We start from the raw sequence: 6,442 nt of genomic DNA, 5'->3' as shown, positions 1-6,442 counted from the left end.
ATTCTGTGGCATCAGATTAGTTTTGGAACATGCATGACTCCAAGTAAACCTCAGTTGTCTTGGTTGAAACAGAGAACCAACTACACGTACAATCTTAACTATCAATCAAAGACAAAGTACAAGGTTTAGTCCCTCTGCTGGAACTAGCTAGAAAGAAATATGCATAAATCCCCTCCCTCTCAAATATTATTATCTACAGATGATACAAATGAATTTGAGATATTATTTGCCCTCATATGTGTTTTTAGTTCCTCCTTATTTGCTTCAAATGAACATTAATAGGGGTTTTAGCAATTTACACCACATTGTTCTGTGTTTGATGATGATCATGTGTTTGTTGTGAAATGATCTATCCTCGCCCAAGTAGGGAGAATAGGGACGCAAGAAGCATTGACCAAACAATAACTATTGTTGGGGTCCAGTTTTTGCGACCCATTAATCCCTTAAGGAATGTATAAATATGAACAATCACCCACATAGAGAACAATAGTTTTCCAAACAATGGACCCCGAGATTGAGAACCACTATTAATAGCTTGGGAAACACCTCCCACTACAGCAATAAGATTTACCACAAGCAAAGTAGTTTGAAGGATGGGAATATTGGTCCACTTAAAAACATAAATATCAGCAAATTCACCATCTTTGTCTGAAGACTTTGATGTGACAGTAAAGTTTGTGTCAATCCCCACTAGAAATTCAGTAACCCTTGAAAGATGGGAAATAGATGTGTTGATACATCTCCAATAACCCAAAATTTCTCATTCCTCCACCATTCATCAATTCCAATTGTACTCCAGCGTAGATCTAGGATAGTAGTTGTAAAAATCGAAATAAAATATAATATGAAGAAGACACTTGCAAAGTTTCTAATATGAAAATCAAAATAAATATAAAAATCAGGGGAAAAATGTCAAGCATGGTATGAGAACAAATTGAAAAAAAAATCTAAAAGACAGGTTGCGTTAGAGGTGAGTAAAGATTGGTAAGATTAAGGTCAATAAGGGTTGACAATCTTACCTTAGGAATGATAAAATTTTCTTTAAGAAGACAAACAACTAGCAAGGTACAATATACAACTAGTGGGAGGGATGTGAGAGGATTATCTATGATATTGATGTATGCCAGCCTCTGCAATTAGGGTAACCATACCAAATTGGACAATGCCTTCTCAGTCAAAATTTCAGCAGAACCGAGGGCCCATCGAAGAACTTTACTCAAACGATCTGAAAGATTGATTGGTGCATATCCCTTGAAAGCAGGATGTACAAGCATGTATTATATTGAAATCCAACCTCAAGCATGCATTTTAAACCCAGTCAAAATATCTTCTGTGACAAAACCATAAATCCACCCAATCTGCACAAAATATGAGAACCCATTCATATTAGATCTTTGCTTCAAGAATAGTTTCCTAGTGCTTGGTTTCCTAAACAAAATGTTGCCTTATTCTGAAGAGAATTTATGCACATTCAAGAAAAATGTTTATACAACTTCACTATAGAAAAAACTAATTCAATGAACTAAGAAAAATCCACATCATCATCAAATATATGCAGATCCCCCTCTACTCATACCTCTTTTCCCCATTCTGACTTGTCTTCATATCCACAGTTGATAACATGAATGGTTTCTTTCAATAAAGAAGCAGGATTCGTAGATTGTGGAAGACCACCATTTTCCATGAGGGTAGATTGAATAAACACTGGTGATTGACCAAATATTTTCTCTAAGCTCCTTTGGGACATGAGAAATTATTTCTCATCATCAAATCTTGCAATACGGAATCTCAAAGAAGGGTGAGGGCGAATAATGTTTAAGCTAAACGAGTTGTCAAAAAAGAAAAATCATTGGTTTGGACTTGGACTCACCTTCAACGCCCTCTTCTATGTCTTGCAAGCTAAAGATGGGTATAGTAGATTCAGTTTGCTTGGTTCTCTTCTTATTGTCATCATACCTTTTGTTTGCTTTTCTGCTCTTTTTTCTAGATCCCCAGCAACATCTCAGAAAACATGTTGGTACAAGATCCTTCTCAGTGAGAACAGGATCATAACCATAGAGTTTTTTTCTATTAAAGCAACAGCCTGTACCAACATAAACAAGCCCTTGGATACCATTGAAACCTCTCAAGGTGATCTGCAAAGATTTTAGAATTAATATGCCACGCTTAAATTATATGAAAATTGGATAATTGCATATTAGAAAACATTTTGGTTGTTGATCAATGCTTACATCAAATAACATAGTGTTATGATTAGCATATCGATTGTGATCAATGCCATCAAATCTTTGAGAAAACTGTACATAGCAAGTTTTCTTCCCAAGAACTGGATCCATTAGAAAACACATTGCCTCATGAATAACTTTGTTGTTGTTTATATAATGATCACAATCAAGGTTCAACAGAAAGAGGCCATTTGTGAGGAAAGCACACACTCGAGACCTAATTGGAACAATGAATAACAATCACCAGTGTCAGCATAATAATTAATGAATTTCATATGAGGAAATCAGCAGAAAAAGAGAGATGTGTACATAGCTAGGAATATACCAATGCATTCACTGCACCGGCTTTCTTGTGGTGTTGGCAACTATGCCTCTTTTCATGGGATACATAAACTAACTACGGAAATTCATTACTGTAATTGTCAACTCCCCCACTATGACCTAAGATACCTGAAGAGGAAAGTGAAAAATTCAGTAGTACTAATTTTCGTTACTTGCAACATATTTATAAGCATGTTAACAAAAGGGAGAGAAAATTATGATATTGCATATATACTACAAAGGAAAGATAAGACAAGTATTTGATACATGGATCATCCATGGTGTTCCATATTTCATGGTCCATTCTCCTCTGGCACTTTTTTTGCTTTGGCCACAAGAGAATTAATTCAGATCTTGTACTCTTCATATTCCCTCTGATATTGGCACAAAGATGGAAGATGTCAAGGGAAAGAAAAACAAATAGACCAAGAGAAGTAGCTCTTACATTTGGATACTTTAATGTGAAATTTTCTTCATTTCTCTCTGTTCTTTAACAAGGACGGTTGTACTTTATCCTTCAAATAATCAATCTTCCGAGAAAAGTATAATTCGAGAGCCCTCGGCTCCATACAATATTTTTTGCAAAATGGCACCCACTTCCTTACGAATTCTAAAGTTTCTGAAATGGTTTCAAAAGTCAACATTTCTGCTCCCTCATCAGAAACATAGCATGAAACTTTATCGATAGGATAATCCGTGGCAAGGATAGACAAAACATTATTTCCTGTGACAAGAGGAGCCTCCTTTAGAGGGTCCACTCTACTGACAAAAATCTCAACACCAGCCAACTGACATGGCTCTCCTTCTCTATCAAACCTGTGAAATTTCAAAAGAAGAAATTCAATATCACCCACAAGGTGCCTACAATACACATGCTAGTTTCTTTAACAGCCTTAAATGAGTGGCTTCTTGACTATAATCCTAAAAGTAATATGGCCATATCTGAAGCTAAATGTGAGGGATTATTAATTTATTAATACTACTCAAGATGGTAAACTAACCTCAAAGAAAGCCTGTCAAGATATGTTTCTCGGTTAATGGGCATCTATTTAGGAAACTAGTCAAGAATTCATGACACGGCAAACCAGACCCAACGTATCATGGAGACCAACCAAAGTGGGTATGCATCATTAATAGGAATTGATGCTCAGTACTGAAAGAAAATTCCCACAATTATGAGCTGAAGCATAATCACAATCCTGTAAGGAGTAAGTTTGGTGAAAGGAAGAGGCACAAGCTTATTCAGAGGTTGACGCGCATCATCAACCCTGGCACACACAAATACAGACACCAATCAATAAAAGAAAACTTACTATCAAAATAAATATAGTATCATAGCACCACTCCATAAACTCGATATTTACGAGAAAAAAAATCGACAAGGAAGAATCATATTCTTATATTGAATCTTAAAGAAAGTATTGGTAAGAGATATTGTTCCATTCCATGAATTTTGACAGGTAGCATACATTGGGAGGTCTTCCACATTGGAACCAGTGCCCTCTATGTTCCCTTTGCCATCCGCATATCTACCTCCACTGGTCATTTGAAGCATATTTTTCTCTTGTTTAAGCTTCCATCTTTCAACTCCTATTTTGAGTCCACATTTCCAACTCCATAAGAACTCAAGTCCTTGGAAGGGTCCACAATCCTTACTTGCGCTGTAAAAATGCATCATGAAATCCACATAAAGCATCCATATCTAATCAATTCAAACCCCAAATGAACATAGTTGTCTAGTGAAATCCCAAGACCAATTCAATGCGATGTTGTTATTTATTTGGTTTAATCTTCAATGCTATAATTAGAAAAGTTCACTGATATTAGATAAATAATATAAATACCTAGTTGATTAGGATTAGCATAGGGGACCGAGTGAACACGCTTTCCATCTCCACTTCCAATGACTTTCACATGCTCGAGGGAGACATCTTGAAACTCCCCAGAAACCTGCCAAAAGGCATTACAGTTAAATCCATACAATCTAAATTGATTGTAAATAGTAGCACATACAGTCACATTTTAGGACCCAATTCCAACCGCAGATGCAGCTAAAGGAGAATGATAGTTGAATTTTCTAAGAAGTTATTAAAAACTATACCAATTGACCATTTGTGAGAAGAGGAATTGGAGTCTGAGGATCCTTCCTCGAAGAGGTAACTGAATCAATATCCTCCCCTCGCCCATGCATCTTCCACTACATCATCACTTCTTCCCTCTGTTGCCTGTCATCTCATCCACCATAAGTGTAATTGAACTCATTCTCTAAATCATCAACATCGTCTTATTCCTCATCACCTTCCACTCTTGTAATCCCTATGGCAAAACATATAATATCAAAGACAACTATGAGTTAGTACCCAAATGCTACTACTGGACAACCAACTAGAGTAAAATGCCCATAATCCAGATTTGTAAAAATGCCACCATCATTTGTGTAGTATATCCTTTGTGTAACGTGGGGCTTCCATGACTTTCTAAACACCAAAACAACAAAAATATATTTTCTAACCTTTGTGTCTCTTGTATCTAGCCTTGCATTGAGGACAAGACTAGTTTCCATCCTTACGCTCACATTCATAGCAAGGCCTACAAACTTGGAATCCAAACTCATTGCACACCTCAAAGAGCTCCCCATATGTTGTCACACCAACATTATCTCCATAGATCTAGCATAATTGTTTGCTTGGGTGCTACAGAGGCTTCGCGTGCACACCAATAAACACCTAGTCTCAATTACACAAACCAAACAAACAAAAGTTGAAAAATAAAATCTACAACTTGGGCCACTCTTCTTTACACTGCTCTGCTAAATTAGAGAGACCATTGATATCCTAATATAGGATAATTTCAGGGTTTTTACCTAGTCAACCATTCATTAGTCTTTAAGTCATGGGATCTCAGTATGTAAATGTTGTAAGCTTGCATCGTATTAGCATTATTATTGAATACTAAAAGAGAAGGTAGATTGAGTTATCTTGTGTGCTCATGATAATTGTTCCATTCTGATTAAATTGCACTGTCAGCTTATTGTGTTTATTTTTATTCTGTTTTAAGTCTCATCTCAGTTCAGCTTGGACTTTTAGGAACCCAACCCCCATAATTTTTGTAAGATATTATCAGACCAAAAATCAATGCAATTTTGTTTCTCAATTGCACTCCCAAGCCCAATTCCTATCAAGGGTTCTCTAGAACAAGTTATAATGTAGGATTGTTTTCAACCGAAAATACAAAGTGGGTACTCTGATAAAACTAAAATGAAATGTCCCAAGTTAATATATTTTCAAATCCAGGTCCAAAATTTTCATCCAGCATTACCTTTGGTTAATACGCAACCAAAAAACTGAGCCAGATATGTTACAAACTAGTGGAAGAACAACCTCAAACTCTACAGAAGCAATGGAGGGCTTAATGTTGTTATGCTCAGATTCCCATTGCTCAGATCCTTACAAGTAAAAGAAATCACAAGAATCCCACATCTATTAACAATCTAAGCTTAATTCCTTATGCATATCCAAAAGGGTACAAGCCCAAATGCCAGATCCAAATGTCGGATCCATAAGAGAAAAAGGATAAATTCTAGCAAATTAAGAAAACTACAACTGAATAAACTTACACCAATCTTTTTGTCGCGGCGAATCAAAACCAACTCATTCCTCTTGTGAGAACTTGCAATCATACCAGCACTAGCCCCATTATGTGACTCTCACGTTAATCTCCTAATATAAACACCTTTGTTTTATGCAATCTCAGGCAAGGTTTCAACAAAATTTGCAGTGATGGGAAGAACCCATATCCACATTGTGCTCAACACCCCCACTCTACATGAAATTATGCATAACTATGAGACCCCCTCTATTCCCAATACCACTTCATAAAATGAACCAAAAATATTT

General features: G+C 36.3%; 1 pseudogene; it reads right to left on the bottom strand.

Annotated features, from left to right (window-relative positions):
* Positions 1-287: 287 nt before the first annotated feature.
* LOC149179218 (putative cellulose synthase A catalytic subunit 1 [UDP-forming]) lies at positions 288-6,231 on the bottom strand (annotated as a pseudogene).
* Between the last annotated feature and the right edge of the window lie 211 nt (positions 6,232-6,442).

Source organism: Pinus tabuliformis, chromosome 4_1, assembly GCF_031772625.1.
Source record: "Pinus tabuliformis cultivar Carrire ecotype Pingquan chromosome 4_1, CPIR1, whole genome shotgun sequence".
Classification (NCBI taxonomy): Eukaryota; Viridiplantae; Streptophyta; class Pinopsida; order Pinales; family Pinaceae; genus Pinus; species Pinus tabuliformis.
Note: the sequence above shows the minus strand (reverse complement) of the source record. Positions and strands in the feature narration are given on the sequence as shown.